Here is a 20,102-nt window from a genome sequence, read left to right on the forward strand (position 1 = left end):
GCTGGAAGGTCTCCGTATCAGATGTTGTTTGCTACTATTGTATAGTCTAGAGTACTTGAGAAAATTAGAGCTTTTAACAGAAGGCAGAAAATCACATGAAATTTGGTCGATACAATTCTTAAGATGACTCATTTGTGAGTGGAGGAGATCTGCCTCTCCAGACTGACAACACTCCCTCTCATGACAATTTGGAAAGAAAAGTTGGATGCCCATATAGGGGTGTGTTATACATAGTCTTTTCAATGTACAGCTTCATTTCTGAGACAATATGTGTTACACATAGAAGTTTTTACAGAGTTCTTACATGGGTAGACAATGCGTTGCCTATGGACAGCATGTACTACTTTTTCAATGGAATGTGTGTTTGAAAATCTAGGGCCTGCTGTATTTCTCAAGTACTTCTATTACAAATCCAGTTTTTGTTGTACTGTATATGTATATGGAAAATCCAATCTTCTGTCAGTATCATTTGTTACATGTGTCGATGAAATGCTCCTCCTCATATTATGTATATGTCAGAATATAGAATATAGAAAATAGAATATAGAAAATTTATTTTAAATTAACATGGAGAAGTTATTGCACAACCTAGATGCAGTTCCCACCCGTTTACTTGTTTTGAGAGGGTTAGGTAAGGCCTATAACAAATGTACCAGTACATAGAAGAAATTTACCATGCTCTATCTAAATTCGAGGTATCTATTTCGGTTAACTCTAGCACCCACATTACAGAAGTTACAAATTACCTAGCATTCTTTCTAAACAAATTTAATTCATTGTTAAATTCATATCTACGAGACTCCCTGCATTAACATTATTGCATCTTCTGCAAAGAGTGCATAATACATACCAGAACTACTACTTGGGAGGTCATCAAACGGCAGGGAGACACTACCATCTTCCTCAATTTGAATGTCTGTATCCTAAACATAAAAGAAAATGCTCATAATATCATGTATAGAAACCGCAAAAGCCATTAAAAATAAAGGGTTAACCATAACAAACATAAGAGAAAGTGTGATTACTTAGCTCTGTATGCTTGTATTAACAGTACAGTAATGATTGCTTCTCAATTCACTTTTATCTATGTTTATGATTCAACAGGTAATGCAATATTATGTTTTTCCACCACAATGGTGTTTATTAGGGCAGTTCTCTGATAAATATTAATGTTCTTGGCAAGATATGTTGTCTAATTAAATGATTACCTAGCACAGATCATAAAATAAAAGTTCAACCTTCAAGTCAAGTGATGACACTTTCTTTCTCTTTGGTATGGTTCAACTGTAAACAGTATTGGCAAGAGTAACATAAATGGGTCAACACTTGACGTAATGCGTAACCTAAACCTAGTATTGTCTACAGAGGGATGTCTGGACCATTTTATGAGACCCATGTTAGGAATTACATTCATTTTTAAATCTTGAACTGTGTAACTTTATGAAAAATTTAAGCCATAATTATCACAGTGATGATGGCTTGATACAATTGACTAAATTACAATACAGTGTGTATCAACCCACATTGTAAAAATCATTTAATTCAGAACTGGCTTTCAGAAACTACGTTGAATCTTCAGTAGTTTCTGAAAGTCAGTTCCAGAGTAAATGATTTTTAGACAGTGAACTGATACAGACTGCATTTTAATTCAATAAATTGTGAAACTTAATTTACTTAAAATGTGGAACCAATGTACTGGCACAGAATATAATTTCAATGTACCATCATAAGGGAAAAAATAGAGAATAAAATGCCTTTGCTCAGAAGGAACCTGAGAATGTTCATCTGCCTCACACCCAGATCTTTATTGGGTGTGAGGGCCCATAATACCAGTTGAGGTTAAAAGTCAGGGTATGACTTTCACAAATAGGAAAAGTCCTCTCAGTTTTAATTACTGCATTGATGGGGTGAAGGTTCCTTATGGGAATCATTGTATGTATAAGGAAAGATCTTCATTGGGGTAATCACATAAATGGGATTGTAAATAAAGGGTACAGATCTCTGAACATGGTTACGAGGGTATTTTGGGGTTGTAGTAAGGATGTAAAGGAGAGGGCATATGTCTCTGGTAAGACCCCAAGTAGAGTATGGTTTCTGTGTATAGGACCCTCACCAGGATTACTTGATTCGAGAACTGGAAAAATCCGAAGAAAAACACCTCGATTTGTTCTGGGCGATTTCCGACAAAAGAATAATGTTACAAAAATGTTGCGAAGCTTGGGCTGGGAACACTTGGGAGAAAGGAGACGAGGTGCTTGACTAAGTGGTATGGAATACCAATATAAATGGTCCATTATTGGACATTATAAATTTTCAAGCTAACTCATTCCTGGTTGCCAGCGTTTCGCCCCTGTGTGCTAAGTTGGGCTCACCAGTTGGTACTTAGCATACCCACCAAAATGCATAGTCTCTCATACTGCACTGGCACTGCCAGTAGCTCCAAGTAGCCTATGCAGTGGCCTCCACGGTATGCACTAGCCATGCGTCTTATAAATTTACTCATTCGGGACAAATATTTTAGGTTCACTATGGAAATCAACATGTATATCATAAGCGGTATGCAGCGAGCTGTCAGTGGAGAGATTAGTAGATGAATATGTTTGAGTGGTGTCTTTAAAAGTAGGAAAAATCACAATATGAAGTTAAACTTGGAATTCAAGAGGACAAATTGGGGCGAATATTTGTTTATAGGAAGGAGATTAAGGAATTGGTATAACTTACCAAGGGAGATGTTCAATAAATTTCAATTTTCTTCAAAATCACTTAAGAAAAGACTAGGAAAACAACATATCTGCCACCTGGGCGACTGCCCAAAATGCAGATCAGTAGTGATTGATTGATTGGCACTGAGATAATTTCAGCTTGACAACACCTGCATGTAATCCTCACAGAATAAACCTTTTCACCCCAGAAATAGCAAATCCTGACTGCAAAGGAACACTTCAACATACCAGCAAATCATTATTGTGTATCACTTACTCTGTAAAAAACAAAACAAAAATACAAACTGCTGATGGTTAATGGTTCTATATAGGACACGTGACATAATGGACATAACAACTATTTAAAGTTCAGTAAAATCTCCTCTCTCTATTTTTGCAGACTGATTCCCAGGTGAAGTTGTCATGAATTTAGGAACCAAGGATTGAACACTACAAAATAGTATTTAAAATCACCTTTGGACACATGTTCCATTGTCATCCCAGGTATAGTAGCACAGGAACTAAATTTACCTATTCAAATTTACACTGTTCACAAGAGAATCTATGCAGGCCCTGCACTGTATTTCTTCATAACACTTCCAATTTTCATGCACATATCTCACTTTGCAAGGAATTATCCTTCTGATATTTAGCTACAGCTATTATTTAATCTACACCACTCCCTTTCTTGTTTAAATTCATGCTGATTACATATTTAATTATGCTGCAACCCCTTTTTCTTGGTTAGGTTAGGTGACAAGTGGGAGGTTACTACATAATCTTGCACTGCAACCAATTATAGCTACTGTGCTCCCCCGCCGCTGCCCATATGGAGAATGTGAAACCCAGTGTTGGCACATAGCTTATCCCTGTCGAATATCATGAAGGGTCCTGCTCAAAGTGCAACGTCTGATGGACGAATCATTACCAACAGCATCGCATGCCCTTATTCTATACGAGCACTGAAAAGAAGTTTGCTACTGAAAGTGAGCTTTTGGCATGACCAGCATTCAGATGGTGAAATTTTTCCACCAACTGAACTCGAACAAACTAACCGCAGCATAAGACCATAAAGACTTGACAAGTTAACGATCATGGTCACCATGCAGGCTAGTTTCCAAAGTAAATCCTTACAGTAAAAGTAGGTGACATGTTGTTTTATTAGGCAGAAGATACTGAATTAATATTACTGTATCAACTTGCATATAGGTAGCAAGAAGGCAGTTGTCACCAAACCATCAGAGTTTCTGTGTGAACCCACACAGTTCATGTATGAGTTAAAAAATATACAGTATATATAAAACTGAGTAAGCTACTTAGATTAACTGCTACCCACGCACTAAAACAAAGCATGTTATCCATGGTAAGTTATCCCCATACAAATCTTGCTTGTTAAAGACTTACCTTATCTAATTCAACATTAGGCAACTGCAACAAATCACCAGTTGCAGATTCTATTGGCACTGAAAATACAGAATTGTAGATCAACTTACATTACTCTGAAAATTCATATTTATGTTAATTTTCATAATACGAATACCATTTTTGATCAATTACATAATGAAAACCAACCTTCACACAGAAATGTTGCATCAGAATCAAATACACTTTGATTACCCTCTGCAGATAGTTTGATGAGTCCCTGAACTCTATCATACAGAGGGTTGGCCTTAATTTCTGTGTGTGGCCCACCACCAGTTTGCAGTCTCTGCTGCCTCAGCTTTGAGCAGTACTTCCTTGTTTCCTTTTTAAGGGAGTCAAATTTTTGGCGTAGCTGCTCACCCATTCTTCCTGTTGTGGTCTGGGCATTGAAATCTGCAGCAATTTTCTCCCAAGCCTTTGTCTATAAAAATGAGAACAATTAACTTAGGATCCACATGTATACCTGTATTTACTTTACTTGCATTTGATAATATAGGCTCTTACTACAGGGCAAAGAATAACTTATTGGGAGACTAGAACCAATGCTACAATGAACAAATCTGAATTAAATTGTTAATGGTCAGCAGTGTATCGTAATACTAAAATAGATTACAATTTGACTGCACAATTAAATAATACTAAACGAACACTAACCTTTTCGTTAGACGTCACTGCATCCGTTCTCTTATTTTCCACGACATCCTTATAGCACTCTACAGTGCATATTAGCTGTAAAGCTTCTTCGTAAGTATAATTTTGAGCCCTTTTCTTCTGCTGCTGCGACACGATGTTCGATAACTACTTCAAACACAAGCTAAAAATGAATCAGACTAACTAATGCACACGTGGTGATGTTGTTGTTGTCGAAAATTAACAGTAGAAGATCGCAGTGTGGGTCGATTTTATGATGCAAGCATTGCCAACCTTTTTCGTCACTGGCGTTGTACCCGGTATAGCTAACCACGGAATAATGTGGAATGGTACAACAGACTCTTGAGGATATACCAGGAATGGGCTATACCGGGAATAGCTATACGGAGATTTATTCCTTGTTCGTACAACTGGCCCTTAATCTTTAAAGTGAATTGCAAATGATAAAAATGGTAGGAAGATTCCGAGATATATATCTGGGTGATCAGAGTGATATGCAAATGGAATAGTCACTGAATTTTCAAATCGTTTTGTGCATTTCGGTCACAATCACTGTACACTGGATTCTTAACAAGAAAAGTCTACCTGCTGTGGTTTCAGTTCTGTATAAAACTCTATGTTATGTAGCAATGAATACAATATAAGGTGTCTTGTAAAAGTAGGGGTCCTTTGACTATGTTCTCAGTATCGACAGATATATTAAATTATATTTCCTATGGAAGTGATCACTGTTTTGGAAGTCGTGTAGAACTGGAGGTCGTTAGCTATGATCATAGTATCAGTCATTGAAAACTTGGGGTCGTATAGGTATTATCACAATATCAGCAATCATGTAAAATTTTGAGTCTTTTTGGTATGATCATAATATTGATGGCCATGTAAAATTACAAGCTTGTTGCTTAGTCTGTTGACAAATAATGTAAGTAACAATGACAGCAATAAGGTGATATACTTCTCTGTCTTATGTTTCAGTGTAAGGTCATTGGAAGTAATCAACAATCCCAGTACCTTCTAACTACTTCAGTTACAGTGTGAAATGGACCCGGAAGTGAAGATCAAAGAGGAACCAGCCTGGCTTCAAGGAACATCATGTGCATCACTTGTAAGTCTCATTCCAGACAAGAGGTCAGAATTTCTCTTAGTAGCTGAATAAGTTTGGCAGGAGCATAATTTATTATGTGCTTCCCAAAAATTGACACAAGCAGTCACCATTTTCTTCACGGGCATCTGGGTGTGGTGTGTCTCTGTTTTGTTTCTTTGTCTGGGAATATCTGATAGCGCGTTACACAAGGCAGCCAAATCTTAGGAATTACAAACAACAGTACTGATATACATATATGGGTCCAACTAGTGACAAAACATTGTTTATCGGACAAGGAAAGGGTTTAGATAGCATAAGCCCCCAGATTAGGGTCGCCGAGTGAACATTTGGCCTCTAGCATTTACTAGGGAGACGGCAGTGCATTCTTTCTAGGATAGTGGCGAAAAGCTGAATGAAAGCTTTTGGCTTGATAGTGAAGGAACCTTGGTTAGGTCCAGCTAGTAACGAACTTGTGACATGCGGTCTTCATGATGGAGGCATCAGGGCATTTCATGTGCTAAGTACTCATCGAGTAACTCTCTATTGTGTATAGATTACCTCTGTTGTTTATTGAAATGGATTTCTGGAGGGTATATGTTTGTTTTTATTCTCCATGGTTTGGTAATTGTGTTGTTATGTGATTGACATCATTTCCTATCATACATTAGTCAATAACAGTGCTAGTAGCTGCTGAACTGAAGGACAGTTTTGGGTGATGGATTTAATTAGATTATGGCTGGTAGGTCCTCGGCTCTCATAGTGAGAACATATTCTTGCTGCAGAAGGAGTTTCAGGGTAACGTTGGCATCAATTAAATATCTTTACAATGTTACTAATGTTGGGTGAGCACATAGTAAAATACTGCCTTGGCGGTTTAATGCCAGTATGGAACGTCTAAAGAAAACACTCTTATGAAGGCAGAGAATCGGTGAAAGATTTTGGAGGAGAAGCAATATATTTTCAATCATCTTTCCTTGCTCTCTCTGTTGCTACTGTAGACACAGTCCATTGCAATCTTCTGAGTGTGTGGCTTGCAGTTTAGTGGGTCTTCATCTGATAGCCTGGAGGGTGACATGAGAACATGTAACTTTCATGTCGGCGAGTGTGATTTGGGTCCATTCTAGAAGTACTCGATGATGCTGAATTATCCCAGCACATGTCTATAGTTATATTGACATGAAAATGTATTTCTGCACATGATTGTGGCACCTCATAGTTTTTGAAAACCTTGAAAGTTGCAATAGGGATGTTAAATGAATAACTGTGACTTGAAAGTAATAATCTATTCTCAACACTGTGAACTGCTTATTTATAGATGTGATGTTGTGTAGGAGTTGCTTAAAGCTAAAATTCTGCAATTTATGCACACTGTTCTCAGATTATAGTAAATATGTGCTGGTTGAGTTCTAAATTACAGACACTACAGAAGAGATTGGTGTCTGAAGATATCTGAGATGCGAGTGCACTGCTATTCAAGATCTCTACCTTTGATATTTCTTGTCATGTTCTGTTCTTGGGTACATAGAAAAAGCAACAGTTTTCAACAACAACAAAGAAATTCAAGAACTACAGCGTGACCCTAAAATTAAATTTCAAAATTAAAATTAAAAAGCTATCAGCCAAACAGAATTTATTCTCACAAAACAAAAAAGGAAAGCCACACTCTCAAAAATCCCAACCTCTCCCCACTAACTCGCAAAATAAACAAAAACTCTTCCCATTAGTCCTGTAGTAAATTTTAACATAGTTACAATTTAAGCAAACAGCTCAACCAAAAGAGAAAATCTCACTTAAAGAAGATAGATAAATTAAAACCAGCCTAGAGCTAATTAAAGGTATCCTTTGACATCACTAAAATGTACACCAACATGCCAATAGATGAACCCATTAAAATTATCGAAAATCTTTGTAAAGAAAGCGCTTCACTGCAAGAAACCGAAGAAATTATTAGCCTGCTTAGAACAATGCTACATCAAAATTGCTTTGCATTCAGTGAGAAAATCTGTTGCCAAAAAGGAGGATTAGCCATGGGTTCACCTTTATAAGGAATAGTAGCAAACATTTTTCTGAATAACTTTGAAAACGTATTCTGAACCTGTCAGCATTCAAAAGGAATCTTACAGTGATGATGTCATGTGCATATATGATAATTGCATCACTTATGCACACCAGTTGTTAAACACACCAAATTATTTATACAAGTCCATCTGCTTCGCAGTGGAGCCAGAATCTAACAAGAAAAGAAACTATTTAGACATCACAATCAGCAGGAATAATGACAAACTCTCTTAAAAAATATACAGAAAGCCCACTCAGATTTTGCGTGCTATTGACAGCAAGTCGAACCACCAATACACACTCAAAATAGCAGGACTGAATACAGTGATTCACAGAGCTATTTCCATACCAATGAGCGCAACAGATTTCAGTGAAGAGATACAAATCATTAATCAAATTGCAGAAGAAAACAACCAGTCTTCAGGCACAGTAGATAAACATTTAAACATAAGAAAATTCCCTGTGAAACAACCCAACATGGTTCTCAACTGCGTTAACAAGAACATGTATAAAGTAGTTAATATCTTCAGGAACAAGGTTTTAAAGTAGTCTTTTCGGATGAACAATACACTACAGAAATACATCAGCAAGTGCAACCTAAACAAAAAAGACCCTTTCTCAAAGTCAGGAGTCTATGAACTCAAGTGCCAACAAGTTAACTGCAATGCCACTTATATGGGTCATACAAAACAATTTCCACACAGGATACAAAGAACACAAGAAAGCGGTATCAGATATAATCGGCATTCAGCCTTTGGGCAACACATATACAACAGCACACACCATTGCACAGACATCAACACAGATCTAATAATTTTACACATCAAAAATAAAAGTAAATCTGTGAATATAAAGGAAGCAATCGAGATCTACATCGCAAAACATGCTAACATAACCCAACTTAAATGACCATACACACTTAAAAAACTCCCAGCTCATCGCTCTACTCACATAATTTCTGGACAACACTTACTCACTAAATTGGCATTTATCACAATAATATCCAATAGATATTCTCTACTTCAATTCCATACTTTATTTACCTAAAATCATTAACTTGCATTCATCGATATTACATAAAGGTACATTATAACATGAAGTAGGTTAATAACCTTCTCTCCTCTCACCAGTGTTGATGAAAGGTTCCACAGCGTTCCAGTGGGAGGGATCCACAATGCTCCAAACGCACCTCCCATGCTTCCCTTCCCCTCTCCGTGAGCAGTGTGCTATACCCAAAACTTTCCATTTGCCTCTCCATGACTACAGTCCTGAAATAGAATTTGGTAACAACGGATGTATCATCGGCAGGCGAGATAAGTTCAGAAGTTTTTCGTTATATTAATACTTGTACATTTCTTATTTGTCAATGCTAGTTCATATTATGGTTGGGTTAATGGCTGATAGTGTATAGTCACGAAATACGAGGCTCGTAGTTTGTGCGGCATTAGGAGGTGAATTTTAGCAGTTTGACAGTCGCAAGTGTGATACATTACTGTAATTTGTACAGTTATTCTCGTCAGAGTGTTCGTGAAGTGTTCAGTGAAACCTGAAGCGAAATATCTACAAAAACAACCGTGCCCCCCAAAGTTAAAGAGGTGCCAATGGAAGCCATTGTGAAGCAAGCAGTGCAGGAAGCGCTGAGCAGTAAGGAAACTCTCAACACACTTGCCAACCTCATCCAAGATCAGGTGACGAAGACAGTTGTAGAGCAACTGAAAGAAACCATAAATTTCAATACAAGTGTGATCGAGGAACTAAAACGTACGCTGGAAGAAAGAGTGTCTTAAGAGAATTAAAAAGGGAGCTGCAAATTAAAACAGACAGTTTAGAGCAGTACCAAAGAAGACAGTGCTTGTGTGTGTTTGGTGTGGAAGAAACTGCAGGAGAAAACACAGACAATATTGTCATTGATATTGCTTGTGAAATTGGGTGGTGCTCTCAGTGGACGAAATAGACAGATCGCATGGGGTTGGGAAAAGCCAAACTGGCCGTCCAAGACCCATAATTGTGAAGTCTGTTTCGTACCGGAAAAGAAATGCGATGTTTATAAACAAAAAGAAACTCAAGGGTACAAATAAAACAATTAGAGAGGACCTAACCCCAGAGAGACTGCGGCTTCTGCAGGACGCTATAAGTAAGTTCATTGTGCGGAGCGTGTGGTCGAAGGATGGCATAATTTATGTTGAGCAGGGAACTCGTAAAATACCTGTATCAAACCGCGAAGATCTCGATCGTATTCGCTAACCATGAGCCGACATTCTGTAAACTAAATACCACTGTATAGAACTTTAATCAGAATTTCAACTGTAGCTATAACCTACATTTTTATCATTAATTTCAATTTTTAGTTTCTTAATTTTATCTAGTGTAGTTTTTTCTTTTATATCTACAGTTAAATTTTAAGTTGGCAGCAACAAGTAACCTGGAAACAAATGCCTCTGGTTTCAGCCTCTCCAACCCACAGTTCCAGCCCCCACCCTACATACCGCTAATCACCTTCAAGACATTCTTTCGCCTTACCCTACCTCCTTACAAATAGCTCATGTAAACCAAAGAGCATTCTCCCACATTTCCCGGAATTCTCTGAAATATTCTCAACCTGCAACCTGCATGCCATACTATTCTCCGAGTCGTGGGTGCGTCAGTCTGTCCCTTCATCTCTTGTTAGTATGAATGGTTATTCATTAGTTAGGAATGACAGGAGCGGTAAGCTCGGTGGAGGAGTCGGTATGTATATACGGGATGATGTGAAGTATAAAGTGATATTAAAATCCCTCTGTGAGTTCTCCAATAGCCCTGAATTCTTGTTCGTTGAGCTCATAGTTCGCGGTACGAAGTGCTTGCTTGGTGTGGTGTATCGTCCACCGAAGACTGGTAACATCACAAATCTAGAGGAAGCCCTACATGATCTAACACCCAGGTATGAGCATTTGATTTTAATGGGAGACTATAATACAGACTTGACAAACAAATCTACCGAAACAAAACGATTGACTGAGATGTTTTCATCCATTAATTTGTCAATACTAACCCTAAACCCTACACACCATGTTGCCAACTCACGTACGCTCCTCGATCTAATAATTACTAATAATACCAACCGAATCCTAATTCATGGACAAATGCCCGTTCCCGGTCTCTCCCGACATGACATGGTTTACGCTGCATATTCCTTGAAGTGCCCTAAATTCAAGCCAAAAATAATTACATATAGAGATTTTAAACACTTTAATGAAGATGCATTTTTTGAAGATGCTCTTAACACACCATGGCACAACATTCAGTTCATGAATGACATTGACGGAAAAGTGAATCATTTTAACGAACTACTTCTGACTCTGTATGACAGACTTGCACCACTACGCACTGTTAGGGTAAAGAGACCTTCAAACCCATGGCTGTCCCAAGAAATACGCGACCAGATGAAAATAAGAGACACAACCTATAATTATTACGTGAAATATCCTACATCTGACAATTTCGGAAAGTATAAAAAACTCCGAAACAGAACAACACAGTTAATTAGAAATGCTAAAATACGCCACTCTTATGATATTTTGAACACTCAAAATTCTAGTCAGATTTGGAAATCTCTTCGCGAAATGGGTTTATGCAAAAACAAGACAAATGACAACAACTGTAATGTACCATAGCTGACCTAAACTCATACTTTAGCTCACGATCCTCTTAGATTGACGAACAGACCATAGCAGCAGTAATTAACAGAATATCTTCAAAAACAAGACATAATGGCGAGCAGTTCTACTTTTCTCATGTGACCCCCAGTGACGTTAGGGAAGTCTTCAGTGAAATAAAGTCAGGGTCCACTGGCCATGATGGAATCAACCTGTCTCTTTTAAAAAGAATCATAGACATCATACTTCCAACAGTCACGCATATCATTAATAACTCACTCATGACTGGAGTATTTCCTTCGAATTGGAAACATGCAATCATCCGACCTTTCCCTAAAAACAACCACCCCAGCAGTCCCAAAGATTATCGCCCTGTAAGTATCCTTCCTATATTAGGAAAATTGTTGGAGAAAATAGTACATAAACAAATGACTGAATATCTTATACAGTACAACTTACTTGACAAATATCAATTGGGATTCAGACAAAACCACAGCACTGCCACTGCATTAGTTAAAGTGACAAATGACATGCAACTAGCGATAGATAAAGGACAAATGACTATACTTGTTCTCTTGGACTTAAGCAAAGCCTTCGATTGTGTAGATAGAGACATATTACTCACTAAACTTAAGGCGCTGAAATTTTCTTACAGCACTTTAACCTGGGTACAGTCCTATCTTAGTGATCGCCCGCAGCGTGTATCAGTGGGAAACGATATATCTTCGTGGCAAACCACTAAGATGGGCGTGGCTCAGGGAGGAGTATTGTCACCACTTTTGTTCTCATTGTACATGAACGACTTATCTGAGACGCTGACCAATTGTAAATATCACCTGTATGCAGATGATATTCAGTTATATATTCACACAATGCCTAATGACTTAAACAATTCAGTCACTAAGTTAAACGAAGACCTAGCAAATGTTAATGACTGGACTAGCAGACATGGCCTGAAAGTGAACCCATCCAAATCACAGGCCATCATAATTGGCATGTATAAATCTCATGCTAAAATACAAAACACGTCTATATCTAGTGTTATGCTCATTGGGATACCAGTAACATTTAGCGATCATGTAAAGAACCTTGGAGTAGTATTCGATAAATATTTAAATTGGTCGGAACATGTCACAAAAATTTGTCAAAGAGTATTCTACTCATTACATTCTGCAAAAAGGATGATGGACTTCCTTCCAGGAAACACAAGAAAATTATTAGTACAGAGTCTAATATTTTCAATATTTGACTACGGAGATGTAGTTTAAAATAGTATGTGTAAAACACTTTCATGTCAACTACAGCGAGCCTACAATGCTTGTGCTCGATTCGTATTAAATATCCCAATCCAAACTCATATTAGTCAATGTCATGTCTCTCAGCTGTCATGGCTAAGATTGACTGAACGACGTAAATACCACGCTGTTTCCCTTCTCTACAGTATTCTGCATACAAGCAAACCAGACTATCTTAGAACAGAGTTTAAATACCTCTCCCCTTCCGGTAGAGCTCCCTCAAGGTCATCCACACGTTCCCTCTTGTCCATTCCCATTCACCACAGTAACTCGTACAACAACTCATTCATATCTGCTACCATACGCTCCTGGAACTCAATCCCAGCTGAAATTAGAGGCATAGGCAATCCGAGGCTATTTAAAAGGAAATGTGGTACTCAAATATGTAAAAAGTAGATTTCAATGTAAAAATTTAATAATTAGCTCTTAATTATCAATAAGGATACAAAATTATAGAGGTTAAGTAAATTAATTTTAGTGATTTTTAGAAATATATGTAAAATGATTTTATGTACATTATTCCGTAAATTGTATAAAGCTGTTGTACAATATGGTTTGGCATAATAGCAGGCTTCATAGCCTGAGCCCCGCCATATAAGAAAGGCAATAAACTAAACTAAACTGTTATCACTAACCTCCCTATCACTGACAAGTTTATGCAACATAAGCAATACTCTACATATATATGCATGTTTTATGTGATTTTGTAAAATCTGAGGATGTCCATATAGAATGAAACATGTCGTTCTTTGTATAATAGTGTGTATTTTTTATTATAATTTATGTTAAAATTGTTGTGTGCTTGAAAAACTGGAAAGTTTTAATGTTACATTTAACTCAATCTACAATGGAAAGTGTGGCTTCATTCTTAACAAACTCTCCATTTTGTGCATCTTTTTTTTTCTTCCTTTCCTTAGTTCAGCTACTGTTCACTTTCTTCTGTTTTGAGTGGGAAAAGTCAGTATATTCTAGAATTTAATACTTTAATTAACTTTTATTAGTAAATTAACACATGTTAGAATGTAAGCTTTTGATCACAGTCCCTCCTGCACCTCTGTAGTTTTGACAGGGTTTTATGAATCCAAGTGAAAAATTTAAAGGTCTCATAGCACGAAGCCCATCCTATAAATAAGATTCAATATTTTACAAAAAATACAAGTGGCTTATTTACAGTAGGGAAATATTTTATTTTCATTCTACAACTCATCCACTACTTCTCCACATAGTCACCCTTCCAGTCCAAACACTTTTGGTATCTTGGCAGCAGTTTCTTGATACCTTCATCATACAAGGTCAGGTACTGTCTCTGTAGCCAGCGGTTCACCTCCGCTTCCACCTCTTCATCGGACTCAAACCGCTTACCTCCCAGGTGCTACTTGAGTTGTGGATAGAGATGGAAATCACTTTGGGCAAGTTCTACTGAATAAGGTGGTTGGGGAAAAGGTCCCATTTAAAGTTCTGCAGCAAATCCTGGGTCCATTGAGCTAAATGGGGCGCATATGCCATGAAAGAGCTCCATTTTCTGAGACAGAAGACCAGGTCATTTTTGTTGGATTGCAGATCTGAACTTCATAAGGAACATGCAGGATCTCTCAGCTGTGACCACAGTGCATCAGGGCAGTCATTCAACCAATACAACACCATTATAGTCCCAAAATACCGTAGTCAAAACTTTGCCCACAGGGGCTGAGGTGTAAGTGGGCGAGTTGGCTGTATGGTTAGGGCCGCGTGGCTGTGAGATGGCATCCGGGAGATAGGGGTTCGAACCCTACTGTCGGCAGCCCTGAAGATGGTTTTCTGTACTTTCCCACTTTCAGACCAGGCAAATACTGGGGCTCTACTTTAATTAAGGCCACGGCCGCTTCCTTCCAACTCCTAGACTTTTCCTATACCATCGTCGCCATAAGACCTATCTGTGTCGGTGCGACGTAAAGCCAATTGTAAAAAAGAATAGGCTGAGGTCTCGGCATTTTTGTTGGTGCCTGTTTGCCAGGTTTCATTCATAGCATGCTTCTTCAATTTGTTTTTTGAGTTGAGTGATGCAACTGGCTTTTATTTCCAGTAACAATGTGGGAACACATTTGATCTCCCATTCTTTGAAGCATTTGCCGGAAAGCTCGGGCTACCTCAATCTGTTGTTGCTTGTGAGCACCAGTAAGCAAATGTGGGACCTATCATGTACAGTCTTTTTGATACTGTAAGACATCTGGTAGGATCATCGCAATAGAGGAGTTACCAATTTCCATACCAGGAGGCAGTAGATTCATTATCTCATCAGTGCTGACACGTTAATCTTCATCCACCATGTTCTGAACTGCACAGTGGCTAATACAGCCTGTAGCAGTAATGGGCCAGCTGCTGCACTTGTCATCATGTGCATTTTTTTTTTGCTACCTGCTTTATGTCGCACCAACACAGATAGGTCTTATGGCAATGATGGGATAGGAAAGGCCTAGGAATTGGAAGGAAGTGGCCATGGTCTTAATTAAGGTGCAGCCCCAGCATTTGCCTGGTGTTAAAATGGGAAACCATGGAAAATATTTTCAGGGCTGCCAACAGTGGGATTCGAATCCAATATCTCCTGGATGCAAGCTAGAGCCACGCCCCTAACCGCACAGCCAACTCACCCGGTCATGCACATTTTACCGTCCTTGCAGGACCCATGAATGCCAGCATGCATCTTTAACCATAAACTCACACCAAATGGTGATGAATATTGATAGCCATTTCATTTTTCACCATGAAAAAAAGAAACAAATAACAGAATGGAGTTCACAAGTTGACAGGCTTTTAAGTGGTAGCTCCATGACAGCTGGTGCCATACTGGTGAATATGGAGCAAGCACCTACAGTTAAAGATCAAGTGCAGCCACCATACTCCAATGAAATTTCTTACAGTACGAACTTAATTCAAAATATTTGGTATGCAGAAATAGAAAAATAGGGAAATTTATTTATTGGATGACCTTTGTAGATCATAAAAGAGCATTTGAAACAGCAGATCTACACTCCAACACTACTGACTCTCCACTGATGGTGTTCTTATCCCCACAGTTCTTCACAGAACACTACATAACATCCTTCTAGTAGTAAAAACATTTCATTTGTAGTTGCTGTATGTTTGACCTACATCATATCTTACCCTGGTATATGACTGTGATAAGCCTGCTTTCTTCATGTTCGCTTTTTATTTTTACAGTTGGAAGCATTGAAATGTGCTGTTTGAAACAGAACTGTCTCAGTGCAGTATGTAGCCCCTGTGAACTCGATAAAACCAGAGTAGGGAATGTGATTAAAATATTTCAAGGGATTTTAATCTGTCTGTAAACAAAATCTATGTTAAGAACATAGTATTAATATTTCTCACTGTATGGCAAAATATTTAGAACAGTTTTAACATTGGAAGTGGTTCAAACAACCTCTGTGACTTGATTGATATAATTAGACATATGAAAACAGTTAATATGATTCAGTATTTACGTCTGTGGCAACTTCCGTCCAAAATTCTGTGCAAGATGGTTCCAATTCCATCTCTGATAGGATATGTTCTGATATGGCTTGAAGGCTTCTCACTTTATATATGGTTTTCACTCTCATCCTTTCTCTGACATTAGGTGTGAGCAATGATAATAACACCGTTCTCAGTACAGCCCTTGGTTTTGAAAATCCTCTGCTGGTAGAAATCTGCCTTAAACATTAGTGAAATTTTGAAAATAACTGCAATACTTGGAAGTAATGAATTAACATGCTCATTTGTTGGCTACAATAATTGTAGAAGTGTGTGTAGAAGTATGTGCAAACCTGATATATCTTATTTTCCACAGGAAAATATTGAATATGTATCAAAAATGATACCTCTGAAGAAAGAACCCAAATCAGAGTTAACAGGAAAACTCACTTCAGGTATTGTTCATAATTTGATAAGCCATTGTCAGTTATTGAAAATGGTTAGAAAATGGCTGAACAGATATCAGTGGTTTGACCCTTCATTTCAATGCGTATTGTTGTTAGTCCTGCGAAAGGTACACCTTGTTATGAGATTGAATGTTTCATACCTGCCAACTTTCTCGATTTAGGCGGGAGACTCCCGATTTTCGACAGTTGTTCCCACCTCACGATTGATCTATTATTTCTCCCGATTTTATCTTAATTTTTGGTTAACTGTATACATCTGTTTTCAAATCCCGCCATTTCAGCTTTGTACGCTAGTGGCCGCTCATTGGCCACTTTCAAATGGAATCTCGACGTTTATTAATACGAGAAATGCACGCGAATGTGTGATGTTTATTGAAACCTGTATATCGCGAAGCGTACATCGATTGTCAATCTCTCGTTCTCGCGTGCTATGTTCGGGTACGTGCACATCAGTCTAGCTGATTGCAGAGACTAGCCGCTAGATTTAGTCTTTTTTAGTGAGTTAGTGACATAATTTCGCAGATAACGACTAGTCATTAAAAAAAAATTTATTTAATAGAGATTTTAGGAGCCATTTGAAGACAACAATTGTGTTTAGCATAATCGTGCGGGCGTGTGATGCAATATATTAATCTATGCATTTGCTAAGTAATGACATCTTAAAGTGCATGACTGATTCACACCTGTGGAGAATGAGTTCATACTATTTTCGGAAGGCGTATCAGAGATTGATCACCTCACTCGCATACTTCCTGTCAGGGAATATAGACGTGTAATTTTTAGTCTTGTAACCTCGTATAGCAACAGTCGGGTGTTTAGACAATAAGTGTTATAATATATATCACAGTACTCCTGTATAGCACAAGACATGTAGAATAAGCAGTTTTGACCAGTAGTATCTCCTGATTTTCATATCACAATCTCGTGATTTTTGGTCTTGTAAAGTTGGCAGGTATGATGTTTACTTACTTAATTATCACTTCTCCTTCCAGTTCTTTTAGGATCTTGTGTTATGTATCACATAGCAGTTGGGATAGCTCCAAAGACCTCTCCTGTATATCATTTGGGAGCTGGTATCCTTGCTACTAATATTTTTGACTTCGTATTTATTTACGTACACAGAGTTGCTAGAAGATGCATTCTTTTGTTACTGTTTCTGGGTATTTTACTAGTTGCTTGTAATCTTGTTGGTTATAATAAATGTTACCGTATTTTTGTGGATCACAGAGGTGAAAGAACGTGCGGGCTGGGATGGGTCTATCTACGAGAGTGAAATGAATTTAAAACTTTAAAATAAGGTGTTTTTTTTAAAAGATATTAAATGTTAACAAACAACAAGATTTCAGGTGCAGGTAGTTAAGTACAAAATAGAAAAAACAGGAAAAAATTAGAAAAGACTAGTTATCATTTGAGCTTCAAGCCCATAATTTACCAAGGTCTCAATATTGCAACAGTTGCATTAGACAAATAGACAAGGAGACAAATCTCCCAAATACAATTATCAACAGCATTATTGCTTCAGAGATTACAATGTATAGCCTTCCAAAGGCACCATTCAATATCATACAAATATATTTAAAGGAAATAGCCTCAATGCTCTACAATTTCTGCCAAGGGGATCGCGCTCTCAAACCCTTACAGCCTACTCAAGACAATCATGCTTTTACTACAGCGTCTTTGCTCAATAAACTAACACTTTCAGGCCTCTCAAGGCACAACCTGCAATTTACAATACCATATTGATCAGTTTACACAGGGGAATCTTGTACCCAATCTACTGGGCCTTTATGCAAATAAAGAGGTTTAATTACTGGCCCCAAAAACAAAATGTATGGAGCTGGACACTCGCGCTCCTTGAAATTAAGAGGTTAAAACCCTACTTGGGCTTGTGGCCTGACGATGCAGTCTCTTATCCTGTACTGCTGAGGTGACTAGATGGAGAAGTTAATTTACAAGTTACAAGTGGAAACGGTTAAAAAATCATGGTCACCTCAAAATGTATTGGAAGTGGAAATGGAGATGGTAACGCACTCTTTATCCACGGATTACACTTAAAGTACTCGACTTACTTGAACTTTTACATTAAAAGGAAGAAAGTTTACATTTTAGGAAGTTCACAGTTACATAGTTCAAGATTGGAACCTTTCCCTCGTGTCAGCTTGCGGAGATAACTACTTAGATGTAAAAACTGTTGGCCATTACCTTAGCTGATGTTCTGCCTGCCGAAGAATGAGGCCCCGCCTCCTATCTTAACACACACACTCAGTAATCATTAAGACAAGTTAGCTCCAAAAGGTGTCAGCTTTTATACCTGAGAGGAGGGTTTGAGAAGGCTCTGGACTAAAACAGGACACACCCTCTCATTTTTATACATACATACATACATACATTATAATTATAGACTGTTATGCCTTTCAGCGTTCAGTCTGCAAGCCTCTGAGAATTTACCAAACGTCGCCACCATCCTCGATTTGCAACTAGTGTTGTGGCCTCATTTAGGTCTATACCTCTTATCTTTAAATCGTTAGAAACAGAGTCTAACCATTGTCGTCTTGGTCTCCCTGTACTTCTCTTACCCTCCATAACAGAGTCCATTATTCTCCTCGGTAACCTATCCTCCTCCATTCGCCTCACATGACCCCACCACCGAAGCCGGTTTATGCGTACAGCTTCATCCATCGAGTTCATTCCTAAATTAGCCTTTATCTCCTCATTCCGAGTACCCTCCTGTCATTGTCCCCACCTGTTTGTACCAGCAATCATTCTTGCTACTTTCATGTCTGTTACTTCTAACTTATGAATAAGATATCCTGAGTCCACCGAGCTTTCGCTCCTGTAAAGCAAAGTTGGTCTGAAAACAGACCGATGTAAGGATAGTTTCGTCTGGGAACTGACTTCCTTCTTACAGAATACTGCTGATCGCAACTGCGAGCTCACTGCATTAGCTAAGTTCCAAGATGTTAGACTGCAGGCTTTTGGCACAGTCTGCCATTAGAACCAAGTCGTCAGCATAGGCCAGACTGCTTACTACATTTCCACCTAACTGAATCCCTCCCTGCCATTTTATACCTTTCAGCATATGATCCATGTAAACTACAAACAGCAAAGGTGAAAGATTACAGCCTTGTCTAACTCCTGTAAGTACCCTGAACCAAGAACTCATTCTACCATCAATTCTCACTGAAGCCCAATTGTCAACATAAATGCCTTTGATTGATTTTAATAATCTACCTTTAATTCCATAGTCCCCCAGTATAGCGAACATCTTTTCCCTCGGTACCTTGTCATATGCTTTCTCTAAATCTATGAAACATAAACACAACTGCCTATTCCTCTCGTAGCAT

The sequence above is a fragment of the Anabrus simplex genome, chromosome 14 (genome assembly GCF_040414725.1).
Source record: "Anabrus simplex isolate iqAnaSimp1 chromosome 14, ASM4041472v1, whole genome shotgun sequence".
Classification (NCBI taxonomy): Eukaryota; Metazoa; Arthropoda; class Insecta; order Orthoptera; family Tettigoniidae; genus Anabrus; species Anabrus simplex.